Raw genomic sequence first — 25214 nt, forward strand, 5'->3', positions numbered from 1 at the left:
TATATATAGACTATGCAAGACAATACAAATAAATATGAGGTGCTTAGCAAATATATTTTGATCAAAAATATCTGTGTCTATCCACCACAGCAAGGTGACCACAGTGGGAAACTACTCTAATTACAGTATCAACTTTTACTATGCTGTATGAGCATTAGTGTTGGGTACGAATCGCAAATTTTAATTGCAAATATCGCCACTTTGAGAATGTGTGAAGATTTAGAATATAGTGCTATATATTCGTATTCGAGAATATTCTAGATTTTCTTTCATCTGAACCCATGATCCCTCCCTGCTTCTTGCTTGTGGGCCAATGAAAAGGCTTAAAAATTAATTAGATATGCCACCTCTACAGGTTTGTGTTTGTGGTATGTAATTACACCCAAATATAGCAGAAAAAATATTGTAAACTGGTATTCAATAAAACTTAACCTTTACTAGGTCATTTAAAATAATGTATCACACTGGGTGAGAGATGACATAAAGGGGCACCCCAGCATCACATATAGACGTGGCAGAAGCATTCGTGATATGTTGGTGCACAGCCACTATACACCAGGGCCCCAGCAAAAGACTTGGCTGGAGAGAGGCCTTAGTGGCAACTATAAATGTGGAAGGTGCGTGGCGTGCCCCTTTATGGCCAAAGCAAAGTCATTTGCATGTCTTTATCTGAGCTTAGCAACATCCCTAGCAAGTTCTGAGAGAGACAGCAGTACCATTACATTAGATTAGTTAGTTAGCATATATATATATATATATATATATATATATTACAGATAGCAGGGGCGGATTAAGTGCATAATAGACCTGGGGCTGTCTACCCAACTCGGGCCCCCCCCCCTCCCCCTCCATTTGAGTTTTAGTTCTGTATGAAGAGGCTCTTCCTAGGCCATATGACATCGTTCACATGGTCTTGGTGCAGCTCTGTCCCATCTGAGTTATTGGGTCTGAGCTGCAATACCAAGCACAGTACTAGCAAATGGACAGCGCTGTGCTTGGTAAGGAGCAAAGAGGCTGCGCACATATAATATTTCCCCCCACACTGCCCCATATAGTGTTTCTCCCACACTGTCCCTCTATAGTAATTTCCCCCACACTGTCCCCATATTGTAATTTCCTTCACACAACCCCCATATAGTAATTTTCCTCACACTGCCCCATATAGTAATTTCCCCCCCCGCTCCATACAGTAATTCCCCCCCCCCCCGCTCCATACAGTAATTTCTTCCACACTGCCTCCCATGTAGTAATTTCCCCCACACTATTCCCCATGTAGTAGTTTCCCCCCACAAAGTAATTTTCCCCCACACTGCCTCCATCAAGTAATAACCCCCACACTGCCTCCCATCAAGTAATTTGCCCCGACACTGCCATCCATTAAGTAACTTGCCCCTACACTGCCCTTCATTAAGTAACTTACCCATGCCTGTATTGCGTGCGCATTTTTGCAAGCAAGAAAATAATGGCGAAATTCGCAAATTTAATATGAATATTCGCCCAAATATTTGCGAAATGTCGCAAATTCGGATATTACCCCTACCGCTCATCACTAATGGGCATCTAAATTCAGGGAGAGCAAAACACACATATATCTCAGTTGTACCTCTATGTCAGAAGGCCACACAACATGTTACCTTGCTCTACGCCAGAAGACCTCCAATGAGTAGGAAAAGACTCAGCTATATATCACACTGATTAAAAACAACCTGTGGGAGGATGGATCAGCAATCGTACAACCAATATAGAGACAGCCAGACTTTCAGATATATGCTGCAAGATCAAAAAACAAAAATAATCATCACATCCTGCAAGATAAGATATATATCTTATAGAGTACTACAAATTGATAAGTGGCAGGGAAATTAAGATCATTAAACAGCATAAAACAGTTAGAATTGTAGCATCATTTGTTAATGTATTTAACAGTTCCCAACAAACTCCTTCTCAGTTCCAGCACAACCTTTAGTTGACAATGATAGTTTTAGCCCATTATCTTTATTTTTAAGTCAGCCCATAAATCCAAGTAATTTTTTTCTACACTATTTATGAAGTGTGTGGTTTTATATTCATTACCTTCTGCAATGCAAACAGGTAATGTTATGTGTACTGTATGTGTGTATGCAGGTGTTATATTATTCTAGGGGTAATGTGGGAGTCATAGATCATCACACGTCAGAGATCAACAACCTCCATCACTCCAGCTAAAGCTTTCTGTACATCAAAATCTTTTCATAGCCAGTTTTACTATTTAGTAAATTTTGTTCCCTTGTCTCAAAGCATAACTTTATAAAAATGCATTCTGAAAGTCTACAGACTGTGGATTCAGTTTTTATTAGGAATATCTCTATACTTTGCTACATTCAGCTTTTACTCAATCCTGTCCAGTCTCCCTATCCCACAGCATGACGCTGCCACCACTATGCTTCACTGTACTGAGGTATTTGGGCTGGGGGGATGGGGGTTGTGGGCAGTGCCTCGTTTACTCAAGACATGATGTTTAGAATTGGTTAAAAAGGCTAAAAAGTTCAATCTTGGTTTAATCAGACCAAAACAATTTGTTTTTCACACTCACTCACACTAATCTTTTACGTGCTTGTTTTCGAAACTCCAGGTGGGCTTTCATATGTCTTTTACTGAGGAGAGGCTTCTTTCTGGCCACTCTGCCATAAAGTCCAGATTGTTGGAGTGCTACAGTAATGGCTGACCTTTGTATAGCTTCTTCTATCTGCACACAGAACTTTTGGAGCTAAGACAGAGTGACCATTGGGTTCTTGGTCTCCTCTCTCACCAAGGCCTTTTTCCACTATTAGTTTTGTGGGGTGGCCAGCTCTAGGAAGAGTCCTGGTTGTTCTGAACGTCTTCCATTTATGAATTATGATGGTCACTGTTCTCTTGAGAACTTTTAGTGCAGCATTTTTTTTTATACGCTTCATCAGATCTGTGCCCACACACAATTCTGTCTCTTAGCTCTACAAGCAGATTTTTACTCCTTATGGATGAGAGCTTATGTAGAAAGGGGGGTGTCTTTCCAATTCATGTCAAATCAACTAAAATTTCCACACTGGGACTCCAATCAAGTTGTAGAAACATCTCAAAGATGATCAAGAGAAATGGGAGCTCCCAGATCTAAATTTCTAGGGTCTGAATGCTTATATCCATGCAAAATGTTAGTCTCTGTTTTAGTAAATTTGAAAAAAAAAACTTTCTCATTATGAGGTATTAAGTGCAGATTAATGAAGGAAACCTTTTTTTTTTCTACCGCATGGACACAACATAACAAAATGTGAAAAAGTGAGAGTCTGAATACTTTAGGAGGCTCCCCCAAATCTCTCTATAATCTTATATTACCTGTGTGTGGATTACTTTATAGAGCTTAACAATTACTAAAAGTCTGCTCTGTAAGCCCAGTTCTCACCCCTGTAGCATCCTAATCTGATTTTGTACCCTTACTAAGCATTCTCTGTTTACTATCACTGAGCCAATTGTTGGCCAATTTATATATGTTGTTACTTAGTCCCAGCATCCTGATTTTATATACCAACCTTTTTTTGTGGCACAGTATTAAATCCACATTATTTTCTTGGTCCTACATGGAACTTACTTTCTGCTTCTAGACATCGATCAGATTAGTTTGACAGGACTGACGCCTCATCATTCTGTGTTAATGCTGTGTACGAAAGTTATTTTGATTAAGAAACTCCAGGATAGTATTTCTAATAAACTTCAAATATTAACCCACAATAGAGGTTAAACTTATCAACCTTGTTTCTTGGCTCTATTTTTGCATTTTTTCAATATTGGAACAAAATACTGTATCTTATGCCCTAGTGCTGTGGAATAGATCTTGTGATTATAGAGTCCTTAAAGGGAAGCATGTATTTTTTATTTTATTTTTCAAATCAATTTTAATTGTAAAATTATTTTTTCATTTTTGGCTCTTGGCTTTTTGGATTTTTCTTTATTTCTTTTGGCAGAACTTGCAATGTTTTAAATGCAAAATCTTGTTGTAGTTAGCACAAATGATAAAACTAAGGATGAGCAAACCAATTAGGACGGAATAAGGTTCATTCTGAACTTTGCTAATTTTCAGATGACAAACAAACCCAAATATTTTCAGGTTTGTTTCAGACAAATCCATTTAAACGGGCATAGAGCCATTTTAGCGCACATGTCGGCGGAATAAAAGCAATAGTAGTTTGCTCATCTCTACACAAAACCATCTAAATAGATATGAAATCCCTGGTCAGTTTACTGCTGTGGTCACGGGAATACATTATCTGCCAGGTAATTCTTATTAATAGTAGGTGTAGAAATGGGATGACTGTTTGACAACTCTCTTAATAGGCCTGTCTGAGAGTTAAGTGAGGCTGTCTGCTTTTGTAAAAGTTCAAAGAAAGAGGAAGTTAAAACTCCAGAACAGGAAGTGGAATAAATGGATTGAAGTCAATAAATGATACCCAGAAAACCATCCACTCAATTTTTTTTATTGAAAAAGATTGGTTGGTTATAAGTGATTTAAAAAGTTGTTGGAGGTGTCCCTTTAGATATTAGAAATAAGGATCTGTTTGTAACAGGACTTAATTCCTGCAGAACTCAAGGGTGAATGTCATTGGGACTTGGCTGCATTTCTTCTTTGGTTAAGCAGGTGACATAATGAAGAATTTACATTATCCTTAGAGGGAATCAGTCACTATAATCTACAGTAATACATGCGTAGTACTGCAGAAATGTAGTACAGATCTCTATTTTTTTTTCCTACTGCCCCCAAATTCCCTCCACTGTCAGCACTCAAAGCTGCATTGATATACACAGTCAGGACTGCTGTGCTGTGCCAACATGATGGAGAGGACTCGTGCGCACGCATTGCAGTCCTGACAATGTATTTCAATGCAGCTCTGAGCAATGACAGCATGGGGGGGGGGGGGGTAATAGGAAAATAAAAAAATTATGATCTGGACTCCATATCTGCAGTGCCACTCATTTATTACTGTAGATTGGTCCAAAACCAGGGTGACAGATTCCCTTTAATCGTATCATCTGTCATTGAATGTTCCTTTATAAATTCAGTAGAGGAGAAGGCAATTATTAGATTTCCCTTTCCTCATCTTTCTCCGCCATTATATACACAAGTTATTTCTGAGGGGACCAACCCTTTCAGTTTTAAAGGGGATCTGCATGATTTTCATATTGATGAGGTCATCAATATAAGACTGGTGGGGGTCCGACTCCCTGCCATCCTGCTGATCAGCTGTTTGAAGAGGTCACAGCACTCACTGGTACTCTAATGAGTGCTTGAGCCTCCTCAGAACTTACTAGGTCGCTGTGCTTAGTATTGCAGCTCAGCCCCACTCACTTAAAAGTGACTGAGCTGCACCTACGCCATGTGACCAATAAGGCCCCCTTCACACTAACGAGTAGATTCCAGCGCAATTTTCACTGAACGCATCTGCAACACATCCAGACCTAATCCGGACACTCTCGTCTGCAAGGGGCCTAAATGTGGAAGAGGTCTTAAGTGCTCAAGGAGAGGCATAACTATAAGCCACTTTCACATGATCAGTATTCGGTCAGTATTTTGCATCAGTATTTGTAGGTCAAAAGCAGACAAAAGATATCATGGAAAGAGTTTCACCTATTTTGGGGCATTGGCTCTCTGGAACGTTATTAGTACAGGAGTAAATGAAGTGCTTACTAGAAAAAATCCCCTAAAACTAAAATTCTAATCAAACCAATAGAAAATTAATCCCCACACAAGATATTAAATCTATTAAAGACTAATGTGGCTAAATAGATAATACAATTAAGTATGGCAATATCCTTGGCAGATACACTGAAAATACAATGGAGGTTGGTTGGTGGGTTTACTTGTGGTTACCATATACTTGACGTAATTCTTATTTCTATTGGTTTGATTATAAGTTAAGTTTAAGGAGATTTTTGTCTAGCACTATTTTGGGGTTATTGAACCAACTAGGGTTTTTGGTTTGCAAAAATGCAAAAGTCGCAGTCTTTATTCCAGGACATAAAAAGAGATCCAAACAAGGACATGATATTAAAAACGTATGGTTTACTTTGAAGGATGCATACAGCTTGTATTGCCCCAAGTGACTCCAACAATAAGCAGTTTTAATGCATCCTGCTGTTCTTTATAATGAGCACTTCTTTATTTCTAAATGAAAGCACTGATCTATAATCATCCATGATACAGTAGCTTTCAATTTATAGAGGTTATTCTACACTGTATATATAGACTTACCTATTCATCCTGTAGACTGAAAAATTGCTGTGTGATTTGTCATAGTTGTAGCAGATGTTGTAGCTCATTCATATGTTGTAGCTCGCTCTGCTTAGGTCTGTGCCCTGGAAGTCCATATGATTTCTGTTCTGGGTACAGCTTCAATAGTTGTACCAGAAGACCCCATTGTCTGATCTGTTTTGATTGATAAAAATAACCAAAAAACACTAATAAAGTACACGCATTGACAGAATTGCTGGTACCTTTCCATTAAAGAAAGAAAAAACTCACCATGGTATCTGAAATAACTGGCAACTGACAAATGTGATAATTAGTGTTGATCGAGCGCCAAAGTGCTTGGGTGCTCTGGTGCTCGAGTAGAACACTTTGGGATGCTCAGGTGCGCTACAGAGCACCAGAGCACAATGGAAGTTAATGGGAGAATCAGAGCATTAAACCAGGCCTTGAAGAGGGGAGGGTGTCTGGTTCACAGGAAAAGGTCAGAAATTGATGGAAACACCACTGAAATTGTTTTGGGAACAGCATGGGGAGGATGTCTGGATGCATCTTGGACTCCCAGGTCGATGCTGGGAATGATGTTGTCCAAGTAGTACTCCACTTTTACAGAATGACAATAATACGCACAAAACCGAAGATAAAATCAATTTTAGAGGAAAAAATGTTAGGAAACATTCTTTCCTGTATATTTACTTGAATATAAAGTGCAAGTGCTGCCAAAAATTACAGGGAAGAGGAACTCCGATACTACCTGTATAATGCATAAAGGAGGGCCTCATTCACATTGTGGTGCAACTGTTCAGGTAGTGGGACTCCTACACTCATAATGCCTATTCACTAAGTGAAAGGGCTGCCAAAAATTACAAGGAACCGGCACTCCAATACACCCTTTATTACACATAAAGGAGGGCATCATACACACCCTTTAAAAATTATGATTGATGACCTGCTGACCCTCAAAAACATTAGGAGCAAGGGCCTGCTGGTGACCCTCTAAAACATTAGGGGTGAGGGACTGCTGCTGATCTGACCATCTAAAACATTAGGGGTGAGGATCTGCTACTGAGCTGACCCTCTAAAACATTAGGGGCGAGTGCCTGCTGCTGATCTGACCGTCTAAAACATTAGGGGCGAGGGCCTGCTGTTGATATGACCATCTAAAACATTAGGGGTGAGGGTCTGCTGCTGAACTGACCCTCTAAAACATTAGGAGCGAGGGCAGCCTAATAAGCATGTTGATATGATGGAGGAGGAGGAGGAGGAGGAAGAGGAGGACGAGAAAAGGACGATTGACCCATATACCCTTTTTTGTGGTGGAAGGGGTGCATGGGAATAAAGTGCATTCAATACACCATAAAAGCCACATTTAAAGTGCCTTTATGTTCAGCCGCTTTCCTCTGGTGGTTTAGAGAAGTCAGGGGCAATCCAGGCCTTGTTCATTTGATAAGAGTCAACTTGTCAGCATTTTTTGTTGACAGGCGGATGTGCTTATCAGTTATTATGCCCCCAGCAGCACTAAATACTCGCTCTGACAAAATGCTGGCAGCAGGGCAGGCCAGCACCTCCAAGGCGTAGGGCGCCAGTTCGTGCCACGTGTCCAGCTTGGACACCCAATAGTTGTCACAGGTGGGCTAGGCATGGTATGTGTGTGAGATTGCCTAGCTCCAAAGCCGCCACCAAGTTACGGCCATTATCAGAAACAACCATGCCTGGTTGTAGGTTGAGTAGTGAGAGCCACAGCTTAGTCTGGTCCCTTATGCCCTGCCACAGCTCTGCGGCGGTGTGCTGTTTGTCACCTAAGCAAATATTAGTTTCAGCACGGCCTGTTGCCGCTTCCCCACTGCAGTGCTACACTGCCTCCAGCTACTGACTGATGGCTGACTGGTGCTGCAAGATGAGAATTCAGAGGTGGAAGTGGAGGAGGAGAAGTGGGGGTTGCAGCCACTAATGTAGGTGGTGGTGGAAATCCTGATTGAAGTAGGGCCCGCAATCTTTGGCGTCAGCAGCACCAGTGCCATCCCAGGGTATGACTCGCTCCCAGCCTCCACAATGTTCAACCAGTGTGCCGTCAGGGAAATGTGGCCAAAAGCACTTGTCCACTTGTCAGTCGTTAAGTGGACTTTCCCAATAACTGCGTTGGTCATTAGGCTGTGGAAAGCCTCAGTGTCCACAAGCCTAAATGGCAACATTTCCAGGGCCAGCAATTTGAACTAGTGATGATATTTACTAGTGATGAGCGGCAGGGGGCATATTCGATTTCGCGAATATTTCATAGAATTTTCGTTGAATCTTCGCGAATTTGAATATTCGTTATATTCTAAATTTTTTTACTTGAAAAATGGGCAAGGTAATGATCGCGTAATATGCGAATATTACACGATCAATACAGGCGTGGGTCAAATACATACAGTACAGACCAAAAGTTTGGACACACCTTCTCATTCAAAGAGTTTTCTTTATTTTTATGACTATGAAAATTGTAGATTCACAACAAAGGCATCAAAACTATGAATTAACACATGTGGAATTATATACATAACAAAAAAGTGTGAAACGACTGAAAATATGTCATATTCTAGGTTCTTCAAAGTAGCCACCTTTTGCTTTGATTACTGCTTTGCACACTCTTGATATTCTCTTGATGAGCTTCAAGAGGTAGTCACCTGAAATGGTCTTCCAACAGTCTTGAAGGATTTCCCAGAGATGCTTAGCACTTGTTGGCCCTTTTGCCTTCACTTTGCGGTCCAGCTCACCCCAAACCATCACGACTGGGTTCAGGTCCGGTGACTGTGGAGGCCAGGACATCTGGCGCAGCACCTCATCACTCTCCTTCATGGTCAAATAGCCCTTACACAGCCTGGAGGTGTGTTTGGGGTCATTGTCCTGTTGAAAAATAAATGATGGTCCAACTAAACGCAAACCGGATGGAATAGCATGCCGCTGCAAGATGCTGTGGTAGCCATGCTGGTTAAGTATGCCTTCAATTTTGAATAAATCCCCAACAGTGTCACCAGCAAAGCACCCCCACACCATCACACCTCTTCCTCCATACTTCATGGTGGGAACCAGGCATGTAGAGTCCATCCATTTACCTTTTCTGCGTCGCACAAAGACACAGTGGTTGGAACCAAAGATCTCAAATTGGGACTCATCAGACCAAATCACATATTTCCACTGGTCTAATGTCCATTCCTTGTTCTTTAGCCCAAACAAGTCTCTTCTGTTTGTTGCCTTAGCAGTGGTTTCCTAGCAGATATTCTACCATGAAGGCCTGCTTCACACAGTCTCCTCTTAACAGTTGTTCTAGAGATGTGTCTGCTGCTAGAACTCTGCCACTGTGTGGCATTGACCTGGTCTCTAATCCGAGCTGCTGTTAACCTGCGATTTCTGAGGCTGGTGACTTGGATGAACTTATCCTCCGCAGCAGAGGTGAATCTTGGTCTTCCTTTCCTGGGGTGGTCCGCATGTGAGCCAGTTTCTTTGTAGCGCATGATGGTTTTTGTGACTGCACTTGGGGACACTTTCAAAGTTTTCCCAATTTTTCACACTGACTGACCTTCATTTCTGAATGAAGTAATGATGGCCACTCGTTTTTCTTTACTTAGCTGCTTTTTTCTTGCCATAATACAAATTCTAACAGTCTATTCAGTAGGACTATCAGCTGTGTATCCACCTGACTTCTCCACAACGCAACTGATGGTCCCAACCCCATTTATAAGGCAAGAAATCCCACTTATTAAACCTGACAGGGCACACCTGTGAAGTGAAAACCATTTCAGGTGACTACCTCTTGAAGCTCATCAAGAGAATGCCAAGAGTGTGCAAAGCAGTAATCAAAGCAAAAGGTGGCTACTTTGAAGAACCTAGAATATGTCATATTTTCAGTTGTTTCACACTTTTTTGTTATGTATATAATTCCACATGTGTTAATTCATAGTTTTGATGCCTTCAGTGTGAATCTACAATTTTCATAGTCATGAAAATAAAGAAAACTATTTGAATGAGAAGGTGTGTCCAAACTTTTGGTCTGTACTGTATATATAGCACTATAGAATTTAGTGCTATATATTCGTTTTTTAGAATATTCGTCATTTTTATCAATCTGAAGTCATGATTCCTCCCTGCTTATGTTACTTAAGCAGGGAGGAATCATGACTTCAGATGGAAAAAAATGATGAATATTCAAAAAAATGAATATATAGAGCAATATAGCTAATATAGTGCTATATTTGTCTTCAGAATATTCATAATATTCTAAAACAAGAATATATAGCAATATAGCGAATATTCGAAAAAAAAAACAAATATAGAGCAATTTATCTAATATAGTGCTATAATCATTTTTTTTAATAGTTGTGATTTTTTCCAATCTGAACTTCAGATGAGAAAAAAATGACAACTATTAGACAAAGAAGATTATCGCACTATATTACCTAAATTGCTCTATAGTCAGGTTTTTTTTCCAAATATTTGCTATATTGCTATATATTCTTAAAAGATAGATATATAGACTGGACTGGCACTCTGTATGTAAGAAACAATGAATGGAATGTACTGAAAAATAGTATTAAAAAATAGTATTAAAAAATAGTATTAAAAAATAGTATAAAATACAATGTAAAGTGATCACACAATTTATTCAAATAATAATGATAAAATCAAATAATGTGACAATGATTAATACAAATGAAAATAAAAATAAACGCTGCGCAGCAAGATGAGATAGGATTCACAATCGTAAAACTGATAAGTCCTTAAAACCAAAAATAGCTGCATATATAAGCCTTAATGGTAAAACAGATGGGTAGATGCTGTGTCTTTTCTTTTTAATGAGCAGAAAAAGTCACGTTAAAGGGACAATAGTGAGTAATGTCTGTACTCAGGAGGGGGCTTTGAGGAAAACAGGTTCCCAAAAATAGCTTTTCGTTCGGTATAGAATAAAGTGCTGTATGCTGTAAGGTTAACAGTTCGTCTTACCTTAGCCCCAGGTATTCGAGGTAAGGATAGGTATCATATACCTGATGGTATGCAGTCCTTTCCCATATATCTCGGCAGACGCCGAGGTAGCGTGGTCGGTGGTATACTTCTGGTTGAATCCACAGCAGGGTATCGTAGAGGCTGATGGCCGGACTGTTGGTATCCCAGAACGCCGCGTCTCACGTGGTGTGTGACGTACCTCCCGTCCGTGACTGTGTTCAGGTATCGCGATAGCTGTGATCGATCGATACTTCAACAGAGAAATTTTCTTACTGGAGCGCTCCAATTTTTAATGAAAAAGTCACAGACTTTGTGTCATCTGTAAGCAGGCCTTTAGGTGAGATGGGAGCTATCAGCTGTTTTTACGCCAAACGCGTTTCGGGGACCTCTTTCCCCTTCTTCAGTGGCAGCTGATCTCCCAATTTTCGATTGGATTTAAATAGGTCCATTAGAGGGATGCAAAATCCGGACCTGGATTCAAAGTTCTCAGTAAATGTCCGATCAAATGTGCAAGAATTTTTTATGCAATTTCGATGCGTCATTTTTGCTACTGTTGCGTTTTCTTGATATATCATTTAAGATATCTGGCTTAATTCACCCAATAAAAATTGAGTGTTGCAGCTTATTTGGTTTAATACAAATACGTAAATAATGGCTAAAACAATGAATATAATGAATACATATAAAATATTAAAATATATAAAAAACATTTTGTTACATAGTAAAATACTGCAGGATGATGGAATAGTAATGATAAAATGGTGAAAAGGTTATGTGATGATATAGGGATGCATGTCCGCCTCAGAGGGGGAGACCCAGTGCTGATAGACAGCCTGACATGGGGCTCTCCGTCGGAGAGCGGACATGCAGCCCATAACTCTATAAAAAGCCGAATATTTCTAGATCTGCATTTAGACCCATCGGAATCAAACTTCCGAAATCAAATATCATTCTTGATTCGGCTCTAGACATCTTGTCTATATGTTTGCCTCCTCGCCAATGTGTGTCAATTTTTTGTAGTGCCATAAAGGACATGCCCCTTGGGTCTTTGTTATGGACTTCTTTAAAATGTTTCGATAATGCGTGTTTCATATAACCATTTTTAATATTGCGTAGATGTTCGCTTATTCTTGTTTTTAAACATCGTTTCGTCCTACCAATGTATTGTTTCCCACACGGACATTGGATTAGGTATACTACGCTAGAAGAATCACAACTGAGGAAGTTTTTAATAGTCATAGAGAAGTTATTTTGAAATGATTTAATTTCAGTTGTTCTTTTGGGAAATTTTGTAGTTTTGCATCCTTGACATTTACCGCACCTATAAAATCCCTTCAAACTCATCCAGTTTTTAATTGACGAAGGTTTTTTAGGGGTTATGTTTTATTGAGGGAGCAATTTTTAAACCTAAATTTTGTGCCCGTGTATAGGTGATCTGTGCTTTTTTTGGTAATAATGGGCCAATTATCTTATCTTGTGTTAGTAAATGCCAATATTTATTGATAATTCGTTCAATATTTTTGTGTTGAGTAGAAAATGGTAATATAATTCTGTAGTCAGTTTGTTTTTGACTTTTTGTATTATTTATGCTTTCTTCAGAATTATTTATAAAGAAGGTTTCTCTAGATATTTCATTTACTTTCTGGGATGCCGTTTCTAAAATATGTGTGGGATATTTTTTCTCTGTAAATTTATTTTTTAGTAACTCGGCTTCCTTCTGATATTGTGATTCTTCAGTACAATTTCTTTTTAGACGGCGAAATTGTCCAAAGGGAACATTTATCAACCATTGGGGCAAATGGCAACTAGAGTATAGTATGTAACCATTTTTCGCAGTTGTTTTCTGAAAAGTGCAACATACATATTTATCTTCCTTTTTGGTTATTTTTAAATCTAAAAATTCAGTTTCTGATTGGTTAATATTTGCTGTAAAATTTAAATTGTATATATTATTATTTAACTCTAAAATGAAGGAATGTAAGCTGGTTTCATTACCTCTCCAGATCAAGATGATGTCGTCGATATATCTGCGCCAGAGCACCAGGTTGCCCCCTATAATTGGATCAATAAATAAATCTTCCCAGTATGCCAAAAATAGATTCGCATAACTGGGGGCAAACCTGGTGCCCATGGCGGTCCCCGTGATCTGTAGGTAATAATTATTTTCAAAGAAGAAGTAGTTATGTTCTAGTATATGTCTTACTCCTTCTGTAATAAAATTCAAATGTTCCTGTTTAAAATTCTCTTTTTCTAATTGGACTTTGAGTGCATGGATGCCCTGATCATGGTTAATCACTGTATATAGTGATTTTATATCTAGAGTGGCTAAAATCCAATCATCCTCAACTTTTAGTTTCTCCAATATTTTGATCACTTCTGTTGTATCTTTTAAATATGATTTGGTTTTTTTGACTAAAGGTTGCAACCACGAATCTATATATTTTGAAAGGTTTGCAGTGAGGGATCCAATGCCCGATATTATGGGGCGACCTGGTGGACAAGTGGCATTTTTATGGACTTTTGGTAGACAGTATAATACTGGAAGTCTACCCGGTGTTCCCACAATAAAATTGAATTCTGTTTTGTTTAAAATTTCTGAGTGTAGTCCTTTTGTGCTATATTCTAGCAGTTTTTCTTTAAACATAGCAGTTGGGTCACCCTTAAGTATCTTATAAGTGTCTGCATCAGATAGATGTCTTAGACATTCTCTATTGTAGTCTTCGGTATTTAAAATCACTATAGCGCCCCCCTTGTCTGCGGGGCGTATAGTGATTTCTTTTTTGTCTTGGAGTTCCCTTATTGCTAAGACTTCTTTCTTTGATAGATTATTATTGTATATTCGTTTTTCTTTTAGTTTTCTTAAGTCCATCTCAACACATTTTTGGAATCCTGCCATTTCTGGGCCTATTTCATTTCTAGGAAATTTTTTTGACTTGTTTTTAAGATTAGTATGTGGGAATTTTTCAATTGTGTGTATTTGGGGAACTAAGGGATTTTTTAAAAAATATTTTTTTAAACAGATATTCTTTATAAATTTTTGTATACCAATGTAGGTATCGAATTTGTTCAATTTCGCAGATGGAGCAAATTTAAGCCCTTTGTTTAAAAGTGAAATTTGTGTTTGTGTCAGATCTACATCACTTAAATTGATGATGTTGTCATTATTATCTAATAATCTCTTCTGTAATTTTTGTGTCTTCTTCCGTCCTCTACGTGTTTTCTTTGGTCTCTTTGGTCCAAATGATGTTGTTGGTGTGTCGGTGTTGTGAATTGTTGTTCTACGTATCTCGGTGCTCGTGGGTGTCTTTGTTGGGGATAATTCTCTATGTGAGGGTTGTGATGTCTCAAGTTGTAGGGGTGTTTGGGGGGAGGGGGAGGGGTTTTGTTGTGTATCGGAGATACCGATCTTTTGTGTCTTATTCGTGTTGAGTGATGAGGTGGAGTCCGGTCTAAAAAAGCTTGTTCTGCGAAATTTTCAAATCGGTTCCTCACTGGTATATTATATCTTTGTCTTTCAGTGGGGATTACTTCTGCAGTACTTTCAATATCTGTTAATATCTCATTGGTTTTTGTTTTAGATTCTTGTATGTCAAACTTTCTTAATTTTTTACTTTTTTTGTATATAATATCTTGTTCAGTTTTATCTAGGCTTCTACAGATTTTATCTTGCCAACTGTTATATAGTTCATCTTTTACCAAGTATTCCATATTTACTTTTATTTGATTTATTTTTTCAGCTATTGTAGCTAGGATTTGTGTTCTGCGTTTGATTATTAGTTCAATTAGTCCCCGTGACTGTATATTTAAAAAATTATCCCATTCCTGGTTAAATTCCTCATTCCATAGGTCTTGAGCTGGTATTTTTGTTAATTGCAAACCTTTTGGTATTGTATTTTGACTCAAATATTGTTTTAGGGATTTTATTTCCCAATATTGTCTCAATTGTTTTAGTAACAAAGTCTCTAATTCTCTAAAGATCTCGGAAGTGGATTTCTCTCTAGTTGGTAATGAATTAAGATCATCCGAAACATCAAACATAAATGTATCAACTTTTTTGATTTTATGCTCCATATGGTTCCATACATCCATATTAGCAGTCGGAGTCCGCAGAACAAGCTTTTTTAGACCGGACTCCACCTCATCACTCAACACGAATAAGACACAAAAGATCGGTATCTCCGATACACAACAAAACCCCTCCCCCTCCCCCCAAACACCCCTACAACTTGAGACATCACAACCCTCACATAGAGAATTATCCCCAACAAAGACACCCACGAGCACCGAGATACGTAGAACAACAATTCACAACACCGACACACCAACAACATCATTTGGACCAAAGAGACCAAAGAAAACACGTAGAGGACGGAAGAAGACACAAAAATTACAGAAGAGATTATTAGATAATAATGACAACATCATCAATTTAAGTGATGTAGATCTGACACAAACACAAATTTCACTTTTAAACAAAGGGCTTAAATTTGCTCCATCTGCGAAATTGAACAAATTCGATACCTACATTGGTATACAAAAATTTATAAAGAATATCTGTTTAAAAAAATATTTTTTAAAAAATCCCTTAGTTCCCCAAATACACACAATTGAAAAATTCCCACATACTAATCTTAAAAACAAGTCAAAAAAATTTCCTAGAAATGAAATAGGCCCAGAAATGGCAGGATTCCAAAAATGTGTTGAGATGGACTTAAGAAAACTAAAAGAAAAACGAATATACAATAATAATCTATCAAAGAAAGAAGTCTTAGCAATAAGGGAACTCCAAGACAAAAAAGAAATCACTATACGCCCCGCAGACAAGGGGGGCGCTATAGTGATTTTAAATACCGAAGACTACAATAGAGAATGTCTAAGACATCTATCTGATGCAGACACTTATAAGATACTTAAGGGTGACCCAACTGCTATGTTTAAAGAAAAACTGCTAGAATATAGCACAAAAGGACTACACTCAGAAATTTTAAACAAAACAGAATTCAATTTTATTGTGGGAACACCGGGTAGACTTCCAGTATTATACTGTCTACCAAAAGTCCATAAAAATGCCACTTGTCCACCAGGTCGCCCCATAATATCGGGCATTGGATCCCTCACTGCAAACCTTTCAAAATATATAGATTCGTGGTTGCAACCTTTAGTCAAAAAAACCAAATCATATTTAAAAGATACAACAGAAGTGATCAAAATATTGGAGAAACTAAAAGTTGAGGATGATTGGATTTTAGCCACTCTAGATATAAAATCACTATATACAGTGATTAACCATGATCAGGGCATCCATGCACTCAAAGTCCAATTAGAAAAAGAGAATTTTAAACAGGAACATTTGAATTTTATTACAGAAGGAGTAAGACATATACTAGAACATAACTACTTCTTCTTTGAAAATAATTATTACCTACAGATCACGGGGACCGCCATGGGCACCAGGTTTGCCCCCAGTTATGCGAATCTATTTTTGGCATACTGGGAAGATTTATTTATTGATCCAATTATAGGGGGCAACCTGGTGCTCTGGCGCAGATATATCGACGACATCATCTTGATCTGGAGAGGTAATGAAACCAGCTTACATTCCTTCATTTTAGAGTTAAATAATAATATATACAATTTAAATTTTACAGCAAATATTAACCAATCAGAAACTGAATTTTTAGATTTAAAAATAACCAAAAAGGAAGATAAATATGTATGTTGCACTTTTCAGAAAACAACTGCGAAAAATGGTTACATACTATACTCTAGTTGCCATTTGCCCCAATGGTTGATAAATGTTCCCTTTGGACAATTTCGCCGTCTAAAAAGAAATTGTACTGAAGAATCACAATATCAGAAGGAAGCCGAGTTATTAAAAAATAAATTTACAGAGAAAAAATATCCCACACATATTTTAGAAACGGCATCCCAGAAAGTAAATGAAATATCTAGAGAAACCTTCTTTATAAATAATTCTGAAGAAAGCATAAATAATACAAAAAGTCAAAAACAAACTGACTACAGAATTATATTACCATTTTCTACTCAACACAAAAATATTGAACGAATTATCAATAAATATTGGCATTTACTAACACAAGATAAGATAATTGGCCCATTATTACCAAAAAAAGCACAGATCACCTATACACGGGCACAAAATTTAGGTTTAAAAATTGCTCCCTCAATAAAACATAACCCTAAAAAACCTTCGTCAATCAAAAACTGGATGAGTTTGAAGGGATTTTATAGGTGCGGTAAATGTCAAGGATGCAAAACTACAAAATTTCCCAAAAAAACAACTGAAATTAAATCATTCCAAAATAACTTCTCTATGACTATTAAAAACTTCCTCAGCTGTGATTCTTCTAGCGTAATATACCTAATCCAATGTCCGTGTGGGAAACAATACATTGGTAGGACGAAACGATGTTTAAAAACAAGAATAAGCGAACATCTACGCAATATTAAAAATGGTTATATGAAACACGCATTATCGAAACACTTCAAAGAAGTCCATAACAAAGACCCAAGGGGCATGTCCTTTATGGCACTACAAAAAATTGACACACATTGGCGAGGAGGCAAACATATAGACAAGATGTCTAGAGCCGAATCAAGAATGATATTTGATTTCGGAAGTTTGATTCCGATGGGTCTAAATGCAGATCTAGAAATATTCGGCTTTTTATAGAGTTATGGGCTGCATGTCCGCTTTCCGACGGAGAGCCCCATGTCAGGCTGTCTATCAGCACTGGGTCTCCCCCTCTGAGGCGGACATGCATCCCTATATCATCACACAACCTTTTCACCATTTTATCATCATTATTTTATCATCCTGCAGTATTTTATCATGTAACAAAATGTTCTTTTATATATTTTAATATTTTATATGTATTCCATTGTATATTCATTGTTTTAGCCATTATGTACGTATTTGTATTAAACCAAATAAGCTGCAACACTCAATTTTTATTGGGTAAATCAAGTCAGATGTTTTAAATGATATAGCAAGAAAACGCAACAGTAGCGAAAATGCCGCATCGAAATCGCATAAAAAAATTCTTGCACATTTGATCGGACATTTACTGAGAACTTTGAATCCAGGTCCGGATTTTGCATCCCTCTAATAGACCTATTTAAAGCCAATCGAAAATTGGGAGATCAGCTGCCACTGAAGAAGGGGAAAGAGGTCCCCGAAACGCGTTTGGCGTAAAAACAGCTGATAGCTCCCATCTCACCTAAAGGCCTGTCTACAGATGACACAAAGTCTGTGACTTTTTCAGTAAAAATTGGAGCGCTCCAGTAAGAAAATTTCTCTGTTGAAGTATCGACCGATCACAGCTATCGCCATACCTGAACACAGGCACGGACGGGAGGTACGTCACACACCACGTGAGACGCGGCGTTCTGGGATACCAACAGTCCGGCCATCAGCCTCTACGATACCCTGCTGTGGATCTAACCAGAAGCATATCACCGACCACGCTACCTCGGCGTCTGCCGAGATATATGGGAAAGGACTGCATACCATCAGGTATATGATACCTATCCTTACCTCGAATACCTGGGGCTAAGGTAAGACGAACTGTTAACCTTACAGCATACAGCACTTTATTCTATACCGAACGAAAAGCTATTTTTGGGAACCTGTTTTCCTCAAAGCCCCCTCCTGAGTACAGACATTACTCACTATTGTCCCTTTAACGTGACTTTTTCTGCTCATTAAAAAGAAAAGACACAGCATCTACCCATCTGTTTTACCATTAAGGCTTATATATGCAGCTATTTTGGTTTTAAGGACTTATCAGTTTTACGATTGTGAATCCTATCTCATCTTGCTGCGCAGCGTTTATTTTTATTTTCATTTGTATTAATCATTGTCACATTATTTGATTTTATCATTATTATTTGAATAAATTGTGTGATCACTTTACATTGTATTTTATACTATTTTTTAATACTATTTTTTAATACTATTTTTTAATACTATTTTTCAGTACATTCCATTCATTGTTTCTTACATACAGAGTGCCAGTCCAGTCTATATATCTATCTTTTAACATTTTTTCCTGTACGGGTGATAGTTTTCTGGCCTAGAGCACCTGGTCCAAATTTGCTGAAGAGTGAGCTATTCCTATTATTTTACTTCATGCTATATATTCTTGTTTTAGTTTATTACGAATATTTAAAAAAATGAATATATAGCACTATATCGAATATATTTGTTTTTTTGAATATTCGTCTTTTTTTTTTCAATCTGTACAGTTGTTCCACTTCGGCATACTCCTCCACGGCAAGCGTCCCTGTCACCATGGGAAAACTTGGGGGTTAGAATATACAATCGGATCTGAGTTTTTACGATCTCGAAAAACGGACAAAAATAGGACAGGACTCATAATTTTTGCGGGGGCACGGAACAGAGCAACAGATTATATTTTTTTTGCGGGGCCGCGGAATGAAGCAACGGATGCGGACAGCACACAGAGTGCTGTCCGCATCTTTTGCGGACCCATTGAAATGGTTCTGTATACGGACCGTATGCGGAACACAGAAAACGGCCCGTATACGGAACGCAAAATACTTTTGTGTGAACGAGCCATTACTGTGAGTTCCCCTGATTTTACAATCAGCCTCCAAATTTGACAAAGAAGTCTTTTTGTGAATTTTTTTTGACTTTTTGTATTTTTTTGCAGGTCTCTCTACTTTGTTAAAATGTGGACATGCACTTCCTCCTATGTTTTTTTTTACTAAGACTGAAATGTGAAACACTGGTCTTTAGTAAATGATCCTCATTGCCTCGCAAAGCCTGTAGATTCAGGATTTAAATAGTTTAACCAAAAATTCTAAAAGGATATGTTAATAGCTGTTCTAAAGTAGTGTTTTTTCTTGTTGGTTAATCATTGGCAACCACAATACCCAGTTTGTTTTCTGTTATTTAGGGTGTATATACATGGGATACTTTCTATAGTGTGGTCAAAATTGAATAAAGAAAAAACACATCGAATCCACATGCAGTTTAAGGTTACATGCACACGACCGGATCCGCAAAAAAACGGAAGACACCCGTCTGCCTTCCGCAATTTGCGGAACGGAACGGGGGGCCATTGATATAACTGCCTATTCTTGTCCGTTTTGCGGACAAGAATAGGACATGTTATATTTTTTTGGAGCAACGGAGTGCTGTCCGCATCTTTTGCGGCCCCATTGAAGTAAATGAGTCTGCATCCGAGCCGTCAAGACGGCTGCTCGGATGCGGACCCAAACAACGGCCGTGTGTATGAGACCTTACTGTGAGTTCTCCTGGTTTTACAATCAGCCTCCAAATTTGACACACACAAAAAAAAAGTGACTTTTTGGATTTTTTGCAACTCTCTCCACTTTTTTAAAAAGTGTGTATGCACCTGTTAATAAATTGTTTGCATCTTCCTCCAGTTTTTTTTTTTTTGTCAGACTGGAATGTGAAACACTGGTCTTTAGTAAATGATCCTCATTGTTTCACAAATTGTGTAGATTCAGGATTTAAAGAATTTACCCAAAAGTTCTGAAAGGCTATGTTAGCTGTTCTAAATTAATCTGTGTTTTTTCTTGTGTTGCTGCTGATCTCTTCTGCTAGGCATGGGATCTGAACAGAGTCACGCTGGGTTCAGACCTGAGCGTACTGAACGTACGCTCTGTATGCGCGATTGTATGGGCGTTTGCAATCCCGCATACAGAGACAATCGAACGCCCATTGTCGCGCGTTCCCGCTGAAGTCTATGTGCGGGAACGCGCGACAAGACGCCCCAAAGAAGCTCCTGTACTTCTTGGGGCGTCGGGCGTTTTACAGCGCGGTCGTACGCGCTGTAAAACGCTCAGGTGAGAACCATTCCCATAGGGAATCATTGGTTCTTGCCTGTTGAGCGTTTTACAGCGCGTAGGAACGCTCTGTAAAACGCTCAGGTCTGAACCCAGCCTCAATCTTCTTATCCCTCTGGCAAACAATATAGGGGCACATCAAGTAAGACCAGTGTTTTAGATGGTGGTCTTAATTAGAAATAAGCGAATTTCTAAAAAATTCGTTTTGGCCGCTTCGCCGAATTTTTCAAAAACATTCACTTTGATCCAAATTTATTTGTGGAAAATACCATAAAAAAACTGCTATTTCCGGGCTGCAGAGAGACTGTATAGGGGTGTAGAACACGGTGCCTTGCAGTAACACGCATAGGGAGTCTGCTGGGGTAGTGAAGTAATACTGTGAGTCAGTATGACATTCAGATGACAGGCGTCGCTCTTAGAATCACTGCACACTTCACTTATTTGGGCAGTCACGGGCCAAAACTGACCAAATAAGTCAAGTATGAACTCAGCCTTACAGGTCAATGTTACCGCTAAGAAGAAGCGCACTCCTTTTACACCCTCGTCAGCTGATTCCACATAGATGTCTACAGAACCTGTTCCATTAAATGGTTATACAAGTAGAGCCCCCTGACAGAGTGGAGAGGGTGTCATCAGTAAGTTTGTGTTGACGTCACTGATTACGTTGCCCTTCCTCTGATCCATCAGAACAATAATCCAAAAAAAACAGATCCTGTCTGTTGAGCATCCACCTTCACTCGGTCAGCATTTGGTCAGTAATCCATCAGTTCTGCTATACAAAGAAAAACAGGAATGGATTCAAAACAAAGATGACAAGTAAATGGAATATTTGTATTTCTTCTGTGTTTTGTACCCACTCCTGCTTTTGGCGTCAAAATCACAAACCAATTCTGATAGGACCATACAGGCCTTACAGCTGCTACACACTTTTAGGATCCGTTGTGCGTCTAATTTTTCCTTCCTTCTGACATAACAGAAAAAGGGTCAAATAAATGATGATGTCAGCCAGGCCGAATGGCAAAATAGTGGCCCAGTCATGAAGTGCAGAGGGTAGGAACAGCATGAAAAGTCCTCAGAGTGGCCCTGTGACATAGTGGTACAGTGGAAGCAGGATGAGCAGGCCAGATAGTGGCACAATGACAGTGTGGAGGCAGCAGCAGCATCAGGAGGCCACAGAGTGACACAATAACAATGTGGAGGTGGCGGCAGCATCAGAAGGCCACAGAGTTGCAAGGTGACATAGTGTGGAGGTGGCAGCAGCATGAGAAGACCACAGAGTGGCAAGGTGACATAGTATGGAGGGGGCAGCAGCATCAGGAGACCACAGAGTGGCAAGGTGAAAAAGTGTGGAGGTAGAGATTTCAATAATCCGCAGCACTCACCGGTAGATGGTGAAAAAAAATGTTTCGACCTTAGTTGGTCTTTATCAAGCAGTGGGTTCCCATATCCCAGTGTGCCTTAAATAGTGTATGTAGGTGGGTACAATAGTGGGTGTGTATAGTTCCTCCTCCCAAGTGGGAGTATACTTCTATCTACACAAAACATAATTCAGCTATAAGAACGTTCAAGAGATACTTCAATATCATCAAAGTGATTTAACACACCTAAAGAATTATCAGGAACACCTGTTCTATTTCTCATTAATGCGATTATCTAGTCAACCAATCACATGGCAGTTGCTTCAATGCATGTAGGGCTGTGGTCCTGGTCAAGACAATCTCCTGAACTTCAAACTGAATGTCAGAATGGGAAAGAAAGGTGATTTAAGCAATTTTGAGCGTGGCATGGTTGTTGGTGCCAGACGGGCCGGTCTGAGTATTTCACAATCTGCTCAGTTACTGGGATTTTCACGCACAACCATTTCTAGGGTTTACAAAGAATGGTGTGAAAAGGGAAAAACATCCAGTATGCGGCAGTCCTGTGGGCGAAAATGCCTTGTTTATGCTAGAGGTCAGAGGAGAATGGGCTGACTGATTCAAGCTGATAGAAGAGCAACGTTGACTGAAATAACCACAACCGAGATATGCAGCAAAGCATTTGTGAAGCCACAAAACACACAACCTTGAGGCGGATGGGCTACAACAGCAGAAGACCCCACCGGATACCACTCATCTCCACTATAATTAGGAAAAAGAGGCTACAATTTGCACGAGCTCACCAAAATTGGACTGTTGAAAACTGGAAAAATGTTGCCTGGTCTGATGAGTCTCGATTTCTGTTGAGACATTCAAATGGTAGAGTCCTAATTTGGCCATCCCTCATGACCATCATGTACCCATCCTCCGATGGCTACTACCAGCAGGATAATGCACAATGTCACAAAGCTTGAATCATTTCAAATTGGTTTCTTGAACATGACAATGAGTTCACTGTACTAAAATGGCCCCCACAGTCACCAGATCTCAACCCAGTAGAGCATCTTTGGGATGTGGTGGAACGGGAGCTTTGTGCCCTGGATGTGCATCCCTCAAATCTCCATCAACTGCAAGATGCTATCCTATCAATATGGGCCAACATTTCTAAAGAATGCTATCAGCACCTTGTTGAATCAATGCCACGTAGAATTAAAGCAGTTCTGAAGTCAAAAGGGGGTCCAACACTGTATTAGTATGGTGTTCCTAATAATTCTTTAGGTGAGTGTGTATAGTGATGAAGTCAAATCATTCCCTTATGTCTCACTTGTGTATGATGATCTCCACGATAGACCCGTGTGGAGGTAGCAGCAGCATGAGGAAATATAGAAACATAGAATGTGTCGGCAGATAAGAACCATTTTGCCCATCTAGTCTGCCCAATATACTGAAAACTATGAATAGTCCCTGGCTAGAGTTGAGCAGACACCTGGAAGTTCGGTTTCGACGGGTTCGGCCGAAATTCACAAAAAAGTTTGAGTTTGAGACCCGAACTTGACCCCGAACCTCACTGAAGTCAATGGGGACCCGAACTTTTGAGCACTAAAATGTCTCTAAAAATGTCATGGAAAGGGCTAGAGGGCTGCAAATGCCAACAAAATGTGGTTAAGAGCATAGCAAGTGCTCTGCAAACAAATGTGGATAGGGAAATGACTTCAAATAACATAAAATATGTAAAATAATAATAATAATAATCTTGATCTCGGAGGACAAGGTCAGTATGGAGTAGGAGGTTGAGGAGGCAGTGGATGTGGCGGTGTAGGTGGAAGTGGCCGTGGAGGAGGAGGAGGTAGCCTACACTGGTTTTTGGTTTTAAATTTTATTTTTTTATTTTTTAAATTAGGGTACACCCCAAAACATCGGGAAATATAACCTGTGATACCTCCAGCCGTGCTAAACAAACGTTCAGACAATACACTGGCTGCAGGGCAGGCCAGCACCGCCAAGGCATAAAGGGCAAACTCAGGCCATGTGCCTAATTTGAAGACCCAGAAGTTGCAGGGGGCAGACCCATCAGTCAGTTCGTTTAGGCACGTGCACACATACTGCCCCACCATGTTGCACATCCCTGTGATGTTCACAATCCAATTTGATATCTGCTCTATCAACTTTCGATGTTCGTTTCTATGCCTACAAGGGGATCACAGTTATCGGCGAATCAGGGTTCCAAGCCAGAGAGGGAGCGTGAGAAAGGGATAGCACATCCAAGGGAGATCCATGGATGAAATATAATTGTGATTGAGTGAAAATGTGGGAGAAGCTATTAAAACTGAAGAATCGAAGGAAAGGAAGGGGCGCGTGGCAATTACCCACTTCCGATTTGGGGAGGTAGTGACTATAAATAATACAGGACTCTTAAGATGCCCTGTTATTGGAATAATTAATAAAAAATTATAGGGAATGTCACTGGGGTATTTAGGATTTGGAAACGTTAGCCAGGAGAGGCCCTGCTGCCACTTTGTTGACGCTAGATAACTTCTGCCTGATTACACGTCACTGTGACGTTCACGATCCATTTGGATATCTTCTCTATCAACCTTCGATGTTCTTTTCTGAGCCTACTAGGTTGATCACTGGCGAATCAGGGTTCCACGCCGGAGAGGGAGCGTGAGAAATAGAGACCACATCCAAGGGAGGTTAATTTGTTTAAATTAAATATGATCGAGCGGAAAAGTGGAACAAATTATTTAATCGCAAATTTGAGACAAGTTGTT

The 25214-nt window shown here is 39.3% G+C and overlaps 1 protein-coding gene across 4 annotated transcripts in view; it reads right to left on the reverse strand.

The window, feature by feature from the left end:
* The window catches only part of LOC122936379 (mucin-2-like), a 135320-nt gene that overhangs the window by 93837 nt on the left and 16269 nt on the right, over window positions 1-25214 (reverse strand). For 3 of the 4 annotated variants that reach the window (XM_044292560.1, XM_044292562.1, XM_044292559.1), the window contains exons 2-4: window positions 6257-6430; window positions 3543-3667; window positions 1635-1770 (exon numbers count right to left, since the gene is read on the reverse strand). The gene's annotated coding sequence lies outside the window, so the exon portion shown is untranslated. The remainder of the gene's footprint in view (window positions 1-1634; window positions 1771-3542; window positions 3668-6256; window positions 6431-25214) is intronic. The other variant, XM_044292561.1, reaches the window with a different exon arrangement.

Source organism: Bufo gargarizans, chromosome 4 (assembly GCF_014858855.1).
Source record: "Bufo gargarizans isolate SCDJY-AF-19 chromosome 4, ASM1485885v1, whole genome shotgun sequence".
NCBI lineage: Eukaryota > Metazoa > Chordata > Amphibia > Anura > Bufonidae > Bufo > Bufo gargarizans.